The 21,824-nt window shown below is 41.4% G+C and overlaps 2 long non-coding RNA genes and 1 other non-coding gene across 6 annotated transcripts; 1 reads left to right on the top strand and 2 right to left on the bottom strand.

The window, feature by feature from the left end:
• Positions 1–708: 708 nt before the first annotated feature.
• Xlr4d-ps lies at positions 709–3,972 on the bottom strand. The gene is made up of 3 exons (XR_386964.2): positions 3,891–3,972; positions 2,603–2,701; positions 709–800 (listed from the first exon to the last, which is right to left on the bottom strand). It is a non-coding gene; the product is annotated as an X-linked lymphocyte-regulated 4D, pseudogene (long non-coding RNA).
• Positions 3,973–6,583: 2,611 nt separating this feature from the next.
• Positions 6,584–8,352, bottom strand: Gm38474. Of its 4 annotated transcripts, none has more exons than XR_386960.1 (4): positions 8,224–8,352; positions 7,849–7,931; positions 7,334–7,461; positions 6,584–6,653 (listed from the first exon to the last, which is right to left on the bottom strand). It is a non-coding gene; the product is annotated as a predicted gene, 38474 (long non-coding RNA). The 4 variants fall into 4 exon arrangements; XR_386961.1 differs by having other exon boundaries at positions 7,334–7,443; positions 7,885–7,931; XR_386963.1 differs by having other exon boundaries at positions 8,248–8,352.
• A 12,433-nt stretch (positions 8,353–20,785) lies between these two features.
• On the top strand, positions 20,786–20,892 carry LOC115489187. Its single transcript, XR_003953149.1, has one exon. It is a non-coding gene; the product is annotated as a U6 spliceosomal RNA (small nuclear RNA).
• Positions 20,893–21,824: the final 932 nt, after the last annotated feature.

The following is a 21,824-nucleotide window of genomic DNA, read 5'->3' as shown; positions in this document are numbered from 1 at the left end:
CGGAGAAAATGGGGGAGGCTGAACACAGCCTGTTTTCAATGCTTCTACACAAAGGGACACAATGAGACAAGTGGCCTGGACTACACTGGCCCCATGCAGGAACACAGGTGACAGCACACCTCCACATGGCATAGGGCCATGTCTGTCTGAGAAGGAGTAAAACGTCAGGGATGTCAGAAAGAGAATGCAATTAAATGACTCATCCCAACAAGTCTGAAACTATTTCATGTTTATTAAATCAAACGTTCCCAAGTAAGGATTACCCAGGGTATACATACAGGAAATCACAGGATGCGAGCTTTAACTGTACACAAGACCTCATATATAATATCCCTGATGATCCCATACTACATGCGCAATAAATTCCACAAACAAAACATTCTCCATAAAGTTTTTTCTGACCCCTCAGAGATGTGAACAACAATTGATAATCACTACAATAGCAGTGTCATGTCACCATAGATTTAGAAATATCATGAAGTCAGTTCATGGTGGTTGAGATACTTTCTTCAAGGTGTTACGAGAATAGCAGGGATAGAAGTGATGATTGAACACCATCCTTTGCTTCCTGCTTGTTTATGTGAACCTTGGTGGTATTAAACATCTAATTAATATTTGTGTGTATATATATGACTTATATTTTAGGAAAGAAATTTAATGCTCAAATTAATCCTAATACTCCATTTAAAAAATATTCTACTTACAGTTTCTTCAGTAACTCTCTTTTCCAAGTAGTCCATTAGCTTTCTGGCTTCCTCAATAATAGCTTTTCGGCGACAACACTTAATAGCCTGTAGATTCTAAAACCAAAAGCCATGTTTAATTAGAAGCCATCCCTGGTCATCTTGGTTCACAATTATGAACAGCTACAGTTCAAAATCCGTATGTATTACAATAAATGGAATGGTCAGTAATTAATCCAAAGTAAAAGTACACTGTATACTATATGAAAATCAGAGCATCCACCACAGAAGTATGGAACTGCATTGCTGAGTACAATATTGCTACAAATGGAGATACAGAAATTTGTGTGATCATGATGAGAAATGTTTATGACCATGACGGAAGGTTCAACAATGAAAGGATTAGGACACACTACATCAAACCTGTTGCACTAAGCAGAGTACCTTGGTGAAATGTACCTGTAATTCCATCACTCCAAAATAGTGGCAGGAGGATCAGTGCAAGTTCAAGTAAAGCCACTGCATAGTGAGCTCCAGGCTAGCCAGGGCCACAGAGAGAGATACTTGCTATAAACAAACTCTTGTGACATGTGGTATAGAAAAATGATAAAACTATTTAATTATTTCTTTCATATTTCAGTAACTTTAAGTGAACGCAGAACCAGAAACAGCCCAAAACTTTAGCATTAGAACTGATGACCAACTTGCTGAGCTATGCAAGTGAAATGAAGCTTAATGCCTATGGCTCAGTAGAAAGACTAATATTTTGGTAGGAAAACAAAAGAAGAGACTGGAGAAGCATGACTGTATGGTGATGCTATACTGTGCAATCTGGATATAATAACAAAATCTTATAGGCAGAATAGGAAATGCGTACACATTGGAGTGGGTGTGGGGAGGAAGGGGAAAAGGAAGAAAATATGAAGAAGTTAAAGATGATGACAGAGGAGAAGGAAGAGAAAAGGAAGAGGAGGGAGGAACAGAAAGTTGGAGGAAGACAGGGGCAGGGGAGATGTCTGAGCAGTCTGCAGTATTACCATACACAGAGAATGGAGAGTACTCAGGAAGTGCAGCCCTGACTGAGGATTAGACTAACAGCTACCTCAAACCTGCAGTGTGATTTTGAAAAGCTTCCCCCCACAAGGACTACAGCCTGATACCCCCGACTCAGAAGCACTTCAAATTGGCTGCTCTGCATACATGTATCCCAGTGTACATCAACTATTACAGAACATGGAATAAATTCTTTCCACGCGGCTGTTTGGACCTATATCAATTAGCCTGGATGAAGGAAATTCAACAGGAACACAAGGCATTAAACAACAACCCAGAAAATGAATCTGAGCGTACAACAGTTAATTAATTCCAGAATAACTATAGAAATGTACTTGGCCAAGTTCAAAGAGGCTGAGAAGAATTGGATAGGATGCATTGAAAACAGTAGCTAATTCTCAATATACTGTTATCTTCACTTACAGTTTTGCCTCATCATGCTGATGGGCCTTGTCTTACCATTGTAATTGTCCACAGGGGAAAAGAATAATTACAGTTCAATAATGCAGAAAGCACAAGGAGTCAAGAAACAAAGGGCGTATAGACTTCCTACATTGATTTGTCACTGTCCAAAAGAAATCTGATTATGGGAGAAAGCCATGCTATAAAAATCAGAACTTCCCCCAAAACAGTAAGTATAACTTTGGGCAATGTTACCAATGTACCAACTCCTGCTTTGAAAGGAACCCACAACCATGAATGAATCCTTAAAGGAGACGCTCATTTAGTAGTTAGGTTTACCTGACATGGTAACACTATCAAAGAAAGAAGAAGTTTAAAGGTATGAACACTATCAATGAACCCCAGTATGGAAGGAAAGAGAGCCAGTGTTTTTATTTGCCCTCACAAGAAGATGACCAACACACCTTCAAGTGTCGATCACATAACTCCTTAAATTCTTCTATTTTCTGCATATGAATACTTTGAAATTGTTGAAAAAGCTTCTGTTGCTCATCAAGTATATCCTACAAACATAAAGCAATACGGGACATTTCATTAAAATGGCAGCTTAGCAAAAAAATTCAATATTTCATCTAGACACGATAGTTTGAAACAAGTATTTTTGACATTTTGACATTTGATTCGCTTCATATGAGGGGAATGCTAGGGCAGTGAGGCAGGAGTGGGTGTGTGGGTGAGCACTCACATAGAAGCAGGGGGGGCATTTTGGCCTCTCCAGGAAGAATAGGGCACACAGTGCCACACTAACAGGGTTATATTCTTTAAGACTGACTTCAGATACTGCTGTGTACCAATATAAGGATACACATCTAAAACAAATCTTTGACAAAATTCTTTCAGATACATATGGACTTCTTCTCTCCTTCCACTCCCAAGAACCTAAGGCACAGATGTAAATTATTTTTTCTGAGTTAGCATAACTAGCAAGAAACTGGAAGGTGACTGCGATCCACTTGGTGGGATTCCAGAGTCCAGGCTCCTGACCTGAGCTGGGCTGGACAGCATCTCCATACCTATCAGTAGTTCCCCTTCTGCTTCCCTACCTTTGGAAGTCAGAATCCCCAGGTAGCAGCTACATCCTCCACCAGGAAGAAAGAGCTCCCAGAGACATCACTGAGTCCAGTTACCAGTCCCCCAAAGCCCATTCTCATCTCCAGGCAAAAGGTGACCCTGTCACCATCCCAGGTCCATCCATCACTGCATGGGAACCTTTCCCTCTTCTCCTCTGGGACAGGGCCGGTCTGAACTCCAACCACACTGGCAGCTAAGTCTCCACCTGTTTCTCCACAGCCCCATGAACTGCTCTCACTCCGCATCCCTGATCACTGTGTCAGAAGGCTACGTGGGGCCCTCCTACTCTTTGGCATCTTCACTGTGTCGATCCTGAAGGGTCCCCTCTCAAAATACAAACCCATAAGTCCTCCTGCACTCTGCAGACAGAACCTGCTCATCCCCCCACGCCTGTACCATGCGGGCTCCTAACCCATAATTACCCTTGGCATCTTCCCACAGTAGGGGGATAAAAAACCAAGTCAGGAAGGATGGCCAGTCTCTCCCCTCCACATGAACCACCCTTCTTGTCTCCCAGAGCTCATGTGCTGTCCCTTCCCTACAGACCTGCTGCAGGAAGCCTCTGCTGCTACCTCTGATGCTGAGGAAATGGACTCCTTTAAAGCTAAGCCTGATACTCACAGAGAGTTTTCCAGCCTGTTTCTTGATTTGGTCTACATCTATATTCCACATCATAACCAAAGTAAAAAACTGATGAGAATAGTCCTTATAAAGTTTCTGCCTGTAGAAGACAACGGTGAACACTGTGATATTCCTTCTCGACATGAAGAAAGCCCATCCAAACCAAGCATGACTGACTTGCCCTCACTAAAGCTTCAGAGGGAAGACTGGGAAAGGGCACCTAAAATATTCTGACAGGGAACTGGAAAATAGGTGGATTTTGTGGTTTTACACTAACAGTTTCTGTTTCCTGTTGGATTAGAAGGAAGTCACTTCAAATACCTTAGGTTTATAAATCTTAGGGAGAAGTGTAATTAATTAGTATCTGAGTAACATTCCACAAGTATTCATCTTCCTGAGAAGCACAGCTTCTCCTTTATTTTCTCCTGCTGAAGAATTGGTTCTGTGAGGATGCATACCCATGACCATCAGAGAATTCTGCAGAGGTTTACCCACTCTTCCTCACTTTAAGGCAGGGCATACTTTTGCATATTTGTAATTTACTAAAGGGTCAACTCTGTTCCATAAATGTATAGATTATTCTTCTACAAGATTCATCTCTTTTTTCCATATGATTGAGTATATGCTATATGGAATGTGTTTTTCAAATACTCAGTGTTAACCCGGGCATCACATTCAAGGGTGGCACACAAATTCTTTATGGTGAATAAATTCAAATATATTCAATTGACAAGACAAAAAAAAAGGTCATCTTTACTGACAGCTAAGCAATACACCTTACTCTGGCTATAATGTGGCAGTATAAGCTAAAAGGAGTACCCAAGCCGTACAAAGTTTTGACCAGAGGCTCCAACAAACAGAAAATATCAGCTAGTCCTTAGCAACTGGTTTATTCCCAAGTACTAAGAAATGTATAAATTAGGAAAGCCCAGAGTCTTACCTTCGCTCATGCTGGACTTTCAAGAAGTGGTCAACATTCCACTCAATGTTTTGGACAGTTTTACTTACACTCACCCCATACTTTCTCTTCCTTTCATAGAGTTTTCTTACTGGGCACTGTATTGAAAATCCTTATAAATATTTATTGTTCAGTTAATAAGGTAAATACTACTGCACTCCTGTTAGAAAAATCTTTGGTACCAACATATAGCCACCCTTTAAAAAACCAAGGGTATTCCACTCCTTCTTGTTAGTGGAAATTTATAGCAGCTACCACTGTAATTTGAAAAACTGATACTTGTACTTTAAATGTATAACACAGTTAGAGAGATTTTCCAAAATGTACAAAAATATTTTCAAAAGTATTGCTTAATTTCTCTACAAGAAATCATTTAAAGCCTCAATTTAATCGATGCACAAAGTATCCTCCAGTTCAAGGACACATTAAGCAGAACTGTTGGGCTGATTTATGAAAAATGTGAGAGCATTCCATTTACATAGTCTTCAAATGTTCACAGATTATTGCAGGGTGAAAAGAAATGCTGTATTTAACGTAGTCATTGAGGCTTTTAGAAAAACATAACAGAAATCTAGACAGTTGAACTGTTTAAGGAACTAAATGAACTGACTCATGGATAGCTCTATTGCCAACCTGAGGTCGGAAACCAGAACCTTGAGCATAGTAGGCAAGTGCTTTCCTACTTAGCTAAAACCCTGTATAAATCCTGGACAATTTCTAAATTGAGGTCTATCATATCAAAAACTCTAAATTAGTTCCGAGTTTGACCTTTAACACAGATCATCTGACATAGCAGGTCAGAGCCAGACTCATTCTGATTATACAGTGCTCACATATTAACATTTGACTTTAACTCTGCATGCACTGTGTGTGCTATTTATACAATGTAAGCAAACAGTAGCGAGCTGTTTCAGAGTCCTTGGTCTTCACTACCCCACCACACAACAAAGAAATGAGATAAGCACTTACAATAACTGACATTTAAAAAGTAAGAAACAAACAAACAAACAAACAAACAGATTTTGTCACTTACTTGTGACAAAATCTGGAATATAGATAATTTCACCCAGTTTTCTAAGATTTCACAGTATATAAATAAACAAAACAAAACAAACAAACAAAACAAACCCCACACTTTTGGCCATGATGATACATGACTTTAACCCAGCACTTACAGGGCAGAGGCAGATGGATCCCTGTGAATCAATAGGCCAGCCTGGTCTGATACTGAGTTAGCCAGGGCTACATGGTGAGACCCTGTCTCCAAAGCAAAGCAAAGCAAAGCAAAGCAAAGCAAAGCAAAGCAAAACAAAGCAACTGCCACCATTTGTAAGCACAATACTCCTCACCTTGCATGCACAATCAAAATCTCTCAAGTGAATTAGTAAAGAGCACTGAAACAGGGCGTATATAAGAACAAGTTATGAAACTCATTCCTATTACCTACTGATGAATAATGCTTCCTGGCATCGAAGCACTTTAGTTTTAAACAACTTTCTAAAACTACTAATGACTCCTAGAGATACACCAGGATATTTTTTTTTTTTGCCATCATTTTCTGTATTTTTAGCCTGAAAGCATTCCTACTGGCTTTGAATTCAATGTAGATAAAACACCATGTTTCTTGTGGAAAGGAGTGTCCTCTGTCTCAGAATTTACACGGAATATGTGTTACAGGAGCAGAAGTGTGCTTTTCTGAAGTACGTTACCAACAATGAAAATTCCCTCCACATCACCTGGCTTTGGTCCACCTGTTCCATGGGAAGAACTGCTTTCCCCACAAGTTTCAAGGGCCAGATTGTTTCCTGCATTGAATAGAAAAAAACAAATAACTTTCAAGTTATGCCATTTTGATCATCGTACATGAAGAAATTATGGGCACTAGGGGTTTGTCCTAAATGTATATATACATCAAAGCTTTTAGAACACATATAAACTGAATCATGTTTGTGTATGTGAGAAACAATGAGACACTGGGGATAACTATGGAAAAGACCTCCAGTTTCTAGTCATTATAAACCATGCCCTTACTATGAGACATGTTGGCACAGGCCAGGAGAGGCTCTATGATCCTTGCAGCTCCACTAAGGGTAAGAACACCACTTGGGAACCATAAGTCCCACAAACACATTCTGAAAATAGTTTTCATGTTTGAAATGTCATGTGATTCTCAAGAAATTACCTGTGCTCCACCTAAATGCATCAGACTATACTTTGGGGACAGGGCAGAAATGATCTTGCAAGCATCTTGACGTTTTGTGTTTTGTGACAAGGTCTCACATAGTCTAGGTTGGTCTTGAAATTGCCATGTAGGTGAAAATGACCCTGGGATTCTGATCTTCTTGATTCCACCTCCTGAGGATTAGAGGCTTAGACTACCACATGTGGTCTTATACAGTGCTGGGAGCTTCTTGCATATTAGGGAACTGATCTCCACTCTTGGGGCCTACTCCCTCACCCCCTCCCTCACCCTGTGGTGTTTTACCTGGGTTATTTTCATGAAGCTGCTGTGAATCATCAGATGGCAGAGCAGGAGTCACCTTTGGTTGCTTGGGAGGTCTGCCCTTGATTTTGGAAGCCATGACTATAGTCTCCCTGCGCTAGACAGGAATCCTGAACATTGTATGTGCAAAGACACATTAAAGATACAAGGAAGCTAATGAAAGCCACAGGAACAGGCATCAGGTTTTCACAGGGTTGTGCCTGAGTGTCCCTTTCTACTTGTCTTGGAGGAATGAACTGGAAGGGATCGAAAAATAAAAACAAACAAACAATGCCCCCCCCCCCAAGTGCCTCCAGTCCCACCCCCTATGTTCCATCCTTCCCGTGCCAAGCTTAAAATTGGGGCTTACTCTATCCCCCCCCCCCACCAAACCCTAGTTGCCTCTGCTCCTCACTGCTCAGGTGACACAGGCCAGGGCCCCACCCCCTCTCTCCAGATATTTGGTGCTAGTACCTGGTCAGAAACAGGGTCACTGTATGAAAATGAACTGTTCTTACCTGTAGGCGGCACTTCCATTTGAGAGCTGTACTCACCAAGTAGATTCCAGGTGCACCTCAGGGCACCCAGCGATCCATGAAAGCTAGTGACAGGCAAAGGGTTACGAATTGTAGGTACACACTTCACCTACCACCCTCCACACTGTCCTGCTCAGTCCTCCCTTGACCATTGGCCCTCGGGTCCCTTTCCCAACCACCCTCGGGGGCTCGTCCAGTCCTAGGTTGAAGTGAGAGTCCAGATCATCACTTCACAGGTTAGCCTGGTTCTCACCTCCTCCCTCAACAGCCTTGAATCAACTCTAGCCTCACTTGGATTACCCGGGGGCTCCTTTAGAACCTTTACAACGGCCTTGAATCAACCCTTAGCCTCCTCACTTTGATGAACACAGGGTCCTTTACCACAGCGTCCCTTCGTTCCTTCGTTCGGGTTAGTACTTCCCTTCCGCGTCACCTTCCTCTGACACTGCCTCACCACAATCTCCTCAGAACCCTTTACCTCCCAGGAAAAAGTCCCTACTTGGTTAGGCCCTGCCTTCCAGCGCATATGCCTCTCTGATTGGCTGGGACAGTGCGCATGCCCTTGAGGCTGACTTGACTTTGCCTGCTCAACCCCAGCCCCCAGTTGAGGTAATAGGCGCTATTGCTGTAGTCTTACACGCCCATTGCCCACCAGATTTTCTGTAACAAGTCTTCATAGACTCTCAGTTTGGCACATGATCCAAGGACAAGGAACACAACAAGACTAGCCCACGGCCCACGCTTCCTTCTCTATTGATAAATGGGACAGTACCTGTCTCCTGCATTCTCCTTTAAACCACACTTCCTGCCAGAGGAATAGCTTTACCGCTTAGCCCTCCTGTCTTAAAAGTCCCTTTCCTGAGCTGGAGAGATGACCCAGTAGTTAAGAGCACTTGTAGTTCTTATATAGGTTGTGAATTCAGTTCCCAGAATCCACATAGCAGCTCACAACCATCTGTAACTCCCGTTGCAGGAGATCCACGCCCCTTCTAGCCTATTCAGGCTTCTGCATACATGTGGTGCACACACATTTGCTCAGGTTTACATAAAATAAATACTTTTTAAAAAGGAAGAAAGACAAAGCACTGGTTGGTGTGTTTATAAAAAGGTAAAGGGGGGGGGGAATGTTCTATGGAGGCATGGCAAGGTATCGGGGGAAAGGGGTGCTTCAGTGGGTCCATGCTGAGGCATCCCTTACCCCTGGAGGGACCAGCCACATGATGGTATAGTATAGAATACAGTTTATTCAGGACATGGGGAAGGGAGAGGGTAAGAGAGAGGGTGAGAGAGAGAGAGAGAGAGAGAGAGAGAGAGAGGGAGAGGAAGAAGGAGGTGGGGGAGTGGAACCTGGCCATGAGCACATGGAGAGAGAGCAGGTAAGGAAATGGGGACGGGGGAGCAGGAAGGGAAGAGCAAGAGAGAGAGAGTAGCAAGAGCAAGAGAAGTAAAAGGAGGCAAGCAGTCCCTTCTATAATGAGTCAGGCCTACCTGGCTGTTGCCAGGTAACTGTGGGGCAGAGCACACCTGGATGTTGCCAGGTAACTGGGGGCAGAGCTTGCACAGAATGCTAACACTGGTTACTTGTGGGAAGTTTCAAATAGAATTGCCTGAGTCAGTATATCAGATTGCATCCTTTCTGTAACCTCTAATAATATTGAGTTGATATCTTCTGTTATGATTGTTACCCACTTGTTCTTCCTTTATAGTAAAAGGTCAATGTGGATGAATTGACTCGTCTTCAATTTAAGAAGCTATGTGCCCACCCAATGGCTAATTTTCAAAATATATAAAGAATAAAAAAAGTAGATATCAAGAAAACAGACAACTCAATGGTATAGATCTAATCAGAGAATTCTCACTAAAGGAAATTCAAATGGCCGAGAAATGCTTAAATGTTCAATATCCTTAACCATCAGGGAAATGCAAGTCAAAACAACCCGGAGATTCCATTTTATACTCATCAGAATGGCTAAGACCAAAAACATAAGTGACCGCTCATGCTGGTGAGACTGGAACACAGGGAACACTCCTCCATTGATGGTGGGAGTGCAAACTTGTTCAACCACCTTGGAACCCAATATGAGGGTTTCTCAGAGAATTGGGAATAAATCTACCTCAAGATCCAACTATACCACTTCTTGGCATATACCCACAGGATGCTCCATTCTACCACAGAGATAATTGCCCATCCATGTTTATTGCTGCTCTCTATATAATAGTGAAAACTTGGAAAGAGCCTAGTGATGTTTCTCAGTATAAGAATGGATAAATAATATATGATACATTTATACAATTGATTATTACTCAGTCTTTAAATAATGAAATCATGAAATTCACAGGTAAATTGATGGATCTAGAAAAAAAAAGTCATCCTGTGGGAGGTATCCCAGACCCAGAAAGACAAATATGATACATATTTAGTTACATGTGGATATCAGCTGCTAAATGAATGACAACCAAGCCACAATTCATAGAACCAACAGAGTTTACATATAGAGTAAGGGACTTGGGGAGTACGGATAGATCTCAATAGGAAAGGAAAATAAATTAATAGTTATACATAGATGCAGGGGCTGGAATTAGGGGATCAAGTGGGGAGGAGTAGGAGAGGGGATGTAGAAGGGGATGTGGGAAGAGAGAACTCTAATTAAGGGCCATTTGAGGGGTAGTATGGAGAAATAATAGAGTTGAAGCTTCCTAAAATATATACATCTATGGAGGAGATCTAAATGAAATAATATGGGAGACAGAGCCCCAACTGGACATCTCTTGTCACCAAATGAAGCTTCCAGTCCCAAGATTATGTCACATCTAAGTGAGTTGTTGGACAAAGGGTTCCTACGGAAATCCCTAAAAAGACTCCCAAGATACTGCCAAAACTATATAGTTTGCTTTCCACAAACTGATGGCAAGACTCCTCTGCTGGAGGCAATACCTACACAACTCACTGAACATGGAGAAGCAGAGTTGGTGCCTACCTGGTGTCTTCATCATTCCTACGTTCTAGTGTCTTAAGTACAGAAAGGTACTTGCACACTACCAAAGGAGAAATGTAAACGCCACCCCTGCACACTACTAAAAGAAATATAAATATCAACCCAGCCACAAACCCTTTGATCTACAGTGGGTCCTGCCTACAAGATACACTAGGGCAATGGTGGCACAAAGCCTGTGGGACTGACCAACTAATATATGATTTGACTTAAGGCCCACTCCACAAGATGGAACCCATACCTGACACTGCTTGAGTGACCAAAGACTTGAGACTAGATAGCCCAGAGACCTAGGGTAAAACTCAATGCTACTGTTCTAAAAATAAACAAACAAAAATAACACGCACACACACACACACACACACACACACACACACACACACACAAACCAAAAACACATCAATAAAGGCCTTACTCATAGATTAGTGCCTTGCTCAGCCATCATCAGAGAAGCTTCCTCCTGTAGCAGATGGGGACAAATACAGAGAACCACCCCACCCCACCCTAGTCCCCAGCCAGACAATATGCAGAGATTGAGAGCCCCTGGAACTCTCAGTCCTAAATGGAATGTCTCCATCAACTCCCTCCCCTCAGGGCTTAGGGAATTTTGTGGAAGAGGGGGCAGAAAGACTTTAAAATCCAGAGGCTCAGGATGAACGACACCAAGAAAAGAAGGCCCTCCAAATCAATGTGATCAAAGCTCATATGAACTTGCAAAGATGGAGGCAGCATGCACAGGGGCCACAAGGGGCTGCACCAGGTCTTCTGTGTGTGTATTATGGCTTCCAGTTTAGTGTATTTATAGGATTCCTGAATGTGGGAACATGTAGGTCTCTGATTCTTATGCCTCTCTTGGGCTCTTTTTCTTCTGTTTGTTTGTTTTCTATTCTCATATAATATTTTTTGTTTTCTCTCTATATATTATATATATTTTTCCCTAGGTACCAAAGTAGCTCTGACTATACTATGCTATTTAATCACCAGCATTTCTGAAGTGGAAAAATTAATATTCTTCACCATGTGAAAGCATGTCCAAATGAAAATAATAATCTACTTGATACATTTCTAATTCATATTATTAAATGCCCTCCGTCATAGTTAGCAATCTTGAAATTAGCAATTAATTCATTATTCTATAAGAAGAGATTTTTTTTCTGGCCACAATTATTAGCTCTTTTCAGGTCATATTGATCAATTTAAGTTACAGGAATATAGAATTAGAGGAAGCCAAAGCCACTAAGAGTATGTATTTCAACATCATTGTGTCTGAAGGGGTCTTTTATATTTGAGTCCCAATCCAAGTTTGCCTACATTCTAGTCTGTATGATTGCACATGCAAAACTCTTATAAGTCTGTTCCTTTTTCTGCAACATTAAGAAAATAGGATTTAATTCTCAGGGTTTTTGAAAGGATACATATCTTTTACAATTATCTAACAGAGATGGTACTTTCCTATACTAACTCTGAAAAGCTTCTGTAACTCAAAGGACACTGTAATTAGGACAAAATGACAGCCTACAGATTGCTTAAAAGTCAGCACCCCTAAAAATAGCTTCTAATTACCCACTCCCACTATTTTTAACAGCACTTTTTGATTTGTTATTTTACATACTCCATATTTTATCTCCTCTCTCTCTCTCTCTCTCTCTCTCTCTCTCTCTCTCTCTCTCTCTCTCTCTCTCTCTCTCTCTCCAAATTGATAAGATTTATAATCTGGTTCTGAGTATGTGTGGATCCTTCATATCAACAGAATACTTGGAAAATTCTTAAAATTAAACAATATTTACAAAATGAAGTTGTATGTCTCTCAATGTGTAATAAAGCCATTAAAGTATGTTTTGTAATTAATGTTTTTAGCTCTTGTTTTTTTTTCAATTCTTTGCTAATCTACACCTGACTGTGTGCCTGATGTCTTGTAGAGACCCAATTCCTGTTTTTTCCTTCCCATGTGGAAATTCAGTTTTCCAACCTCATCACTTCCACATCAATAGTACATTTAGTTTGCAGAGACAATTTTGGGTGTATGATATATATGTATGCATGTCTCTGTGTATATACTGTGTGTGTGCCATGTGGGAGAACATATATGAACGGTGGACCACAAGTGGTCAGAACACAACTTTGCCTTCCATCTTATTTAAGAGCATCTCTTTCTTGTTCACTTCTGCATATGTTAGAATAGATGGCCCATGAGCTTCTGGGGAAGCTCTTTTCTCCTTCTTACATCTTACAACAGGAGTGATACCATTGCAGGTGCATGTAACCATACTCCGCTTTGCATGAGTTTTTGTATCTGGGCTCATCTTCATGTTTGTGAAGCAAGCACTTTGCCCAAGTCCCCATCCCATGTTTAGTTTATTTTTTAAAAGTCCTCCTGTTTTTTACAATTCCCTGATAATATGAAATAGTATGTAACTTATGATACCCTAGAGTCACTGGTATCATTTAGTCAACTTCTAGATTTTTTTTCCCACGTGCTATCCTGTGTTTGTCTTTGTGCATTTCATGAAAGACAGAGATTAAATTCTGAAGGTTTATGGGCATAGTGTGATGGCTTCTTGAGAAAGAAAACAAGATACTCTAGTGGTTTGAATGAGAGTGGCCTCCATATGCTCATAGATTTGAATATTTGGTCCCTAGGTAGTGGCACTATTTGAAAGGATAAGGAGGTGTGGCCTTGGTGGAGTAGACATGGCTTTGTTGTTACATCAAGCAAACCAGATTCATTCAGGTTTACTTTGAACAGAAAGTGTGTCACTTGGGGTGTGCTTTGAGGGTCACAGAAGCTCAACACAGGCCTTGTGTAGCATTTACTTCTGATGCCTGCAGATCCAGATGCAGAACTCTCAGCTTACCTCCCCAGCTCAGTGTCTGCCTGCATGCTGCCATGCTTCCCATCATGCTGATAATGGACTAAACCTTTCAAACCATAAGCAACACCTCCCCCATTAAATGTTTTATAAGACTTGCTATGGTCTTGGTGTCTGTCTCTTTACAACAACAGAACATTGACTAAGACGTACTATATTAAGTATATTAAGTAATTAGTTTCATTGAGGCATTTTCAAAATTCTTTGCTCTTATTCGTCTCTCCTTCCTTGCTGCTCGTCATCAAACCCTGATCTCCTTCAAGCTGTTCCCTCCCTTTTCCCTAAGAGTCTCTTATTGTCTTACCCGTGTATTCCATTACCTCTTACTTTCCCCTATTTTCCCCCTAACACTTTCCTTTTACCTCAAATGCACCCCTTCTAGTTTGATGCCCTACACACATGTACATGTGTGCATACACACAGGCACAGAAACATATATATGCAAATGCAAATAAGTTCTACAAATGGGGCTTTTGAATCTGGTTTACTTTGTGTAAGGAATGACTTCCAGTTCTATCGACTTTTCTGGATATGTTACTTTATTTTTCCTTCTGGATAACTAAAATCTCATTGTGTTTTAACACATTTCTATCCGTTAAACTGTTGGTTGATATCTATGCTGGTTCCAGCTTGTGGCTAATGTCATTAATGTAGCAATAAAGATTTATGTGCAAGTATTTCTGTGGTGGTAGGACTTAGAGTCCTTAGATGTATATTCAGGTGTCATAGTGGAACTCTAGTAGAATCATTACATCTAGGGTAAACATTAGAATGAAATAGTTTTTCACTGTGTCTAGGATAAACATTGGAATGGATAGTTACTTTCTAGAAGTACTTTGACCGTGAAGAAATCATTGTAGAAAACAGTGATTATATTCTGTTATCTATAGAGGTGTTTTTCTGAAGGGGCTTTACAGAGTTTGCATGACTTTGGTCACAAGACTGCCCTAGCACATTTGGAATGTCTTGCGTTATTGGGTACTGCAAACAGTGCACAATAAGGACTAATGTTGCTGGGCTGTAATGTTTTCCCTCGGGAAACATGTAGCTTAGATTAGGGGTTTTGGTATGAAGAACTTGTTCTATCTCAGCCCCCAAACAAACAATCTGCCACACCAACCCCAGTAGAATCTGCATGACAAGTTCCACAGACTGAGGAGAGAATTATAAAAGAAGGAGGCCTCCTGGAGCCGGTTGTGGAACTCTTGGCCAGAGCAAAATATTGAGCTGTAGTTTTCATGGCAATCTATCTGTTTTGTTTTCTCTTATTCCTTTTCTTCTTTAGAACATGTTCCTGGTAGCCTAGGCCACGATCTTTAGCAAGAATAATGGGTAAGAAACCATCCCTTGAGATGGGGTCACTAACATGACCTTGTCTCTGGGGAAACCAACGCTTTACTTTATAAATCATTTACAAAATTATATAATAGTATTATGCTAGATAAAAAATCTCCCAACAATAAAGTTTCATATGGCTACACGTGTGTCATCGGAAGTGGGCTTTGGTATATGGTGAAGAAAGCCTTATTTAGAAGGAATTAAAATAGTTTACATTTATGCGTTGAAGATTTATTTTAAAAAGTCAGGCATTAGATGTTAAAAAACAATTGACCATAAAGATTTACTAACCTGCTCTCAGAAATATGCCACTAGCCTTGGATGACTGCCTGTACTGGCTAGTTTTGTGTCAATTTGACACAGCTGGAGTTATCACAGAGAAAGGAGCTTCAGTTGAGGAAATGCCTCCATGAGATCCAACTGTAAGACATTTATTTTCTCAATTAGTGATCAAGGGGGAAAGGCTCCTTGTAGGTGGTGCCATCTCTGGGCTGGTAGTCTTTGTTCTATAAGAGAGCAGGCTGAGCAAGCCAGGGGAAGCAAGCCAGTAAGTAACATCCCTCCATGGCCTCTGCATCAGCTCCTGCTCCCTGCCCTGCTTGAGTTCCAGTCCTGACTTCCCTGGTGATGAACAGCAGTATGGAAGTGTAAGCCGAATAAACCCTTTCCTCCCCAAACTGCTTCTTGGTCATGATGTTTGTGCAGGAATAGAAATTCTGACTAAGACACTGCCCCACTGAATACATCCTTTTAGAGTTGTAATGCTTGGATGATTCCTATTAATAATGAATGATGTTACCTGTTCTGTTTGTGATTCACTGAATACATCTTTTCAGAGTTGTAATGTTTGCTTGATTTTTGTGTGCTTCTGTGCCAAATGATAATGATGGTATTTGTGATTGTTTCACTGAACACATCTTCTAAGAGTTGTAATATTTGTTTTCTTTATGTATAAAAAAACCCCTGCTTGAGAGCTGCAAAATACACTCAGATTCAAACTGCCTCTGTGTTTGTTTCTGTTTGTCACTGCCAAATCCTTACCCACCTAGCTTTGAGGATCCTCATTCCAGAGACACTCCCCCAACACCCAACTGGGGTGGTCCGTGGCAACAATCAATAAATATGCTTTTGTGTAGCTGTTTGAGGTTCAGTTCATTGAGACTGTTCCTCGCTGGTGCTTAATTACATCCTAAAGTGACCCTCTTTCTTCAATCAACCCACATCATTCAGAATATAAAGTATCATATTGCTAGGTCCTGTGACAGAGATACTTGTACATTTTTTAAAAACCTCCATACCAACTTTCATAGTGGTTAAATGGTGAACAGTAGTGTATATATGGTCCTCCTTTCCTACATTTTCATCATCATATGCTGTCATTTATTATTTTTTTCTTGTTTGTTTAGGTGATATATCCATTAACAACATAGGCCACCAACAGCAGAAGAAGCTGGGATAGGATATCCATCCAACAAAACCTTTAGAACAAAGGAAAGTCCTTACCTTTATAGACTTTAAAAGGGATGGTGTCTGACTAGGCACAAGGCCTTACTAGAAGGAGCATGTGTTTTGGGGCTGTTACATGCTAGGAGCTTAGCAAAGGTATTACATAGGATATATGGCCATTAATCTGATTACCTTGAACCTGGGTGGCAGGAAGCTGATCTTGTTGCCGTACCTTATCTGAGAGCTTATCTTCAATACCTGGTAGGAGAAAAAAGCTGCAGAGGGGTTTAGCTAACACACCCTGCAACAGCAGCATCTGTGACCTGGCTTTTCTTTTTTTGCTGCTTCCTTCCCAATTGGAGCATTTTCAAGCCTTCTTCCCACTTCATCTCCTGAAAATTGGTCAGTTGCTGATTCTTGAGTCATGAGCTGGTATTTTGTATTCATAAAATGAGGTGATCCACATGAGTCTGTGGAGCATGCTGGACATTGTTCTGGTTGAATTGAATTAGAGGCAGATTAGAAAAGGGTCTAAGATGCTAGACTCAAAATAGTTAATGGTGTGACAATAGATATGATCAAGGAGATCTTATAAGGACCTTCAAACCCATCTGTCTTGACTCTAATAATGTCTGCTGTCTAATTCTTGAGGCATAGTCAAATAGTTTCTTTGCTGTGTGTTTGACCAGAATGTACTGATTGTCACAGAAACAACATTTACCTTCCCAAATAAAGTTGAAATCCCCTTTTTCTGATGTCTAGAGATCTAGCTTTCTCCTATTTTGGAGTTTGCCTGTTGCTAAGTGTTGGGTTTCAGACCCTGGACAAACAGCCGAGGTGCATATTTAGCATACTAAAGTGGACCTGGCCTCCAAGTTCTCCCAGCATCCCTCAGTCCGTACCTGGTATACCCTGCTCTCTACCCTGAATGTTTTAGACCAGGGGCTGTGATTCCCCTCCCCCAGAGGCACTTTCCTATATAAGCCAGACATTTTGGTCTCTCTTCCCTTCTCTCTTCTCTCCCTCTCTTTGTGTGCATGCTATCTCTCTTTCTCTTCCCCCTCTCATCTGTCTCCCTCCTCATGGTGACTTTCCTGGCTTCTTTCCTTCAGACCAGTGAGCACAAGCAGGTTGCCAATAAACCTGCCTTTATGTGTACACTAATCTGGCTTAAATGGACTCAATTTACTGGCAAAGAAATAACTTATCACTAAGGAGTCTTGTACTGATAATGTATAGTAAAGCTTTTATGTCTGGCTTTGAATGAAAATGGTTCCTAAAGCCTTTGTGCCTGGCCTTGAGTACAATGTTTCAGTAAACATTTGGATCCCTTAGTAGAGGCTGAGAAATCATTTTGAGACTTTTTGAACCTCGATGAAGTGTTGCCTTATAGAGAATATGCACTTGGTGCTACTTGAGATCTTGCAATGCACTAACCTTGTTCCTAAAACACTCCTGGCAAACCTGGAGTTCTTACTTTTGATTATGGCTTGCCATGGCCAAGGGGTATTGAGATTGTGTTGTTGTCTGCTCTCATGGGCAGCAAGGGCAAGAAAACTTTGGCAGCTAGAACTATTCCTAGCCCCAATTAACATTGTATGATATTTGAAAAAAGTGACTAGAGTGAGCTAGCTGGGTGTCAGTCTTTTCAAGAAGACTGAACCCCTCTGTTCCTTTAGAAAATGAAGGCTTGTCCTCTTAGTGAACTCCTCTCTCTCTCTCTCTCTCTCTCTCTCTCTCTCTCTCTCTCCCTCCCTCTCTCTCTGTCCCTCTCTCTCTCTCTCATCTCTCTCTCCTGCAACACCTATGACTGACCTGATTCTTGGATTTTTTTTATCAGAGTCTGAGAGCTTTTATTGTGGCTTAGAATAAAGAATAGTAGTTTACAGGGATGTTCAACTCTGCTAGTTCTCTCTGTGTTTTGATACTGAAGCATTGGAAGCAAGGGAAGTAAAAGGAATAGTCTTAGTCAGGTATAGCTTGGGGATGAGTTTGTGAGGCATAATAGGCTATCCTAGTAGCAGCACAGAATACAGCAGTGCTTAGTGCAATATAGACTATGCAGGACCAGTTTAAGAGGTTCAGAGAGGAACAATAGCATATGCTGTGGAGACCATTCTTGATATGTTGGCAAAGAGTGTCACAGCTTTCTGCCCTTGTCAAAAAAAAAGTACCAGAGGATAAATTGAGGGGTTTTAGACTAACATTCTTGCCAGAGGAGATTTCAAGGTAACCTAGTATTGACTGTGATATGTCATTAATAATCACTGGTATACAGATCTACAAGGAAAGGGAACAAGCGGGACTAAAAGAGACATAAAATGTACAGTTTGAGGAGAAAAAGATCACCAAGAAATTTAATGTTAGAGCCAAGTCCTGTCTGTGCTCAGGGAGGTGAGAAGTCTTGTTGTTGTTGTTGTTGTTGTTGTTGTTGTTGTTGTTGTTGTTGTTCTGTTGCGTGAAAGCAACCCACACTAGCGCTGGTTGTGTTCTAGTAACACTGTTTCCCTGCCCCCAAGGTCTCCATGGTCCCCCTGCATCGACCACCCAACATCTCTTGCTGTGGATTCTGCTCCTATTCCCAGCCATCACCCCCTGGTTAGCTGACACAAATCCCAGTAATCAGGTAAAATCAAAACTCTAGAGGCTTGTAATTTATCAGTCAGGTTTATATCAGTAAATTCTCAAGCCACAATGAATGCAGAACCAATTGATATTGATAACAACTGCCCACCTAGATAAGACAAATAGTCTTGTAATTATCCATTCCTTATCAGATATTTATAGCTACCTGTGGTTATTTAAAGCCACTCAGAATCTGGATAATCTTTCTCTTCCTCCATCTTCCTTCCTTCTCCCTGTGTCTCCCTATCTCTCCCATCTCTAAAACTTTCAGCCTGCCTTCTTTATCCACTGCCCAATCATAAGTTATAGCCTTATCTTGTGCCTGCCATCACCTATATTTAGACAGCAATCCACATTGTTCTTTCTTCCTTTTTCTTCTTTTAACCCTAATGCTAAATGGTATAAAGGAAGCGCATCCTCAGGGTAAGGTCCCTTCCAGCTAATCCTGCAACTTCTAAAAGGAAACCAACAACTCTAAAGCTTATGCAAATGTAAGTCTGTTCCAGTTCATCACCATCTCCCAGGTGGCCCAGCTCACAGTGGCCTTCTTAGTTTTCATCATCATCCTCATCTCTAGCTACTAGCTACTTGCTGCTGCTGCTGCTGCTGCTGCTCCTGCTGCCCCCGCAGCCACTGCTGCTGCCTCCACCACCACTGCCCAGCTCTGGCTTGCTGACTGGCCCATCTGCCAGCCCCATCTATGCATTGCACATCATCAGTGAGTCCTTCCCACCCAACCTTTCCCACAGATGGGCCCTGCCTAGCTGGCCAGCATCACCCCTTGCTTCTCCCACTTGTGTTCTTATTAAAGCTTTAGTTTGAGAAACCCATAGGCTTGCTTCTCTGGCTTTTCCTTGTGGTCATGGGAAGGGGATGGAGGTGTTAGTGGGGTCCGAGGCTGAGCTGGGCCTAGTTGAAGGAACATGGAGGGGAGGACGGTGTTAGGTGCTGAGGTTCGGGTGGTCCAGAGGTTGGTTTCTTCTAGCTTTTACCTTGGGAATGAGGTGAGAGTGGAAGGTGGGTCCAAAGGTTAGTGTATGTAGTTTAGAGAAACATGGAGGAGAAGTGGGGTAGGTGTTGGGGTGCGGGTGGCTCACATGCTGTGTCCCCTAGTTTTTTCCATTGGGCATCAGGTGGGAGCAGGGGCAGAGGGAAGGCTGGCCTACTTGCAGGAACACAGTAGTGTTGGGTTGTAGGCATGGAAGACAGGCTGGTTTGGGAGAGGAACACTGAATGGCTTGGAGGACCTGGGTGTGAGGGTACACAGGAGAGATGCCCTCTTGTCTCTGAACTGGTCTTGGCCAGCCTAGCTAGGTGATTTAGAAAAAAGTACTTCTCGTATAAGATGACAAAACAGAGCCAGTCAGGTTAGACATGCAGACATGGACAGCACAGCAACATGTGGGTCTGTGTTCAGAGGTACCTCCATTGTCCATCTAAATAGGCCCACTTCTCTCAGTCTGTCTGTCTGTCTGTCTCTCTCTCTTACACACATTTGTGCATGTGCATTGTATAAATGACATACAATCTAGAATCCATATATATGATATTTGTTAGTTGGCTTATTTTACTTAACATGATTATCTAGAGTGTCACTCAATGTTATTACTTTCATTCTTCTTCATTGTTGAATAAAAATAAGTTGTGGTGCTCGCTTCGGCAGCACATATACTAAAATTGGAACGATACAGAGAAGATTAGCATGGCCCCTGCGCGAAGCTTGCTAAGGAGAGAGCTGGGCTTTCCAAGTTACCTGATTTAAAAGATGTTGAAGCAGTTCAGAAATTCTTCCTTGAAGAGATACAGCTTGGTGAAGAGTTACTAGCACAAGGTGACTACGAGAAGGGTGTGGACCACCTGACAAATGCCACTGCTGTGTGTGGACAGCCTCAGCAGCTGCTGCAAATGTTCCAGCAGACTCTTCCACCACCAGTGTTCCAGATGCTCCCGACCAAGCTTCCAACCATTAGTCAGAGAATTGTAAGTGCTCAGAGCTTGGCTGAAGATGATGTGGAATGAGCCAGATACCAACAAGATAAAATCTCAGTAAAATAATTTAACAGTTAGCTTGGAAGCTGGTCAGCTCTGGGGGATTAAGGGCAAATTATGCTGTCATGAACTGTCCCACACTGACGTCTGCCAAAGCGAATATGAACTTTGGTAGATCCATTGTCTGTTCTATTTATTTTTCCAGTGAAAAGTATTTTGATAGAGCTTTTCATTTTATAAATACACTGAGTTAACCAAATATCATGGATTTCCGTTTGTTCTTAAGACATGCAATTCAAATGTAAATACAGTAGAGTATTACTTAGGTAGAAACTTAGGTGGTGATTTTAAGATTGGAAAAGAATCTGAGGAAGAGTTGAATAACATACATTCTAAAGACTAGAACATTTTATTGTATGTTGTAAAATTGGGTAGAAATTTGTGTTTGTGAAAACTGAGCATTAAAACCTTACAGAGACCGTTTCTCGTTTACTTAAGAAAAAAAAAATAAATAAGTTGTGTAAATAAGCCACATTGTCTTTATTCATTCATTGATCTGTTGATAATCATGTAAGCTGATTCCCTATTTTGTCTACTGTGAATAAGGTTACAATAAACAGGAATGTATGTGTAGGTACCTCTGAAGTGTGACGACTTAGCAGGAAGATGGTATGACTGTGAAATCAGGCTTAGCTGT

The sequence above is a fragment of the Mus musculus genome, chromosome X (assembly GCF_000001635.26).
Source record: "Mus musculus strain C57BL/6J chromosome X, GRCm38.p6 C57BL/6J".
NCBI lineage: Eukaryota > Metazoa > Chordata > Mammalia > Rodentia > Muridae > Mus > Mus musculus.
Note: the sequence above shows the minus strand (reverse complement) of the source record. Positions and strands in the feature narration are given on the sequence as shown.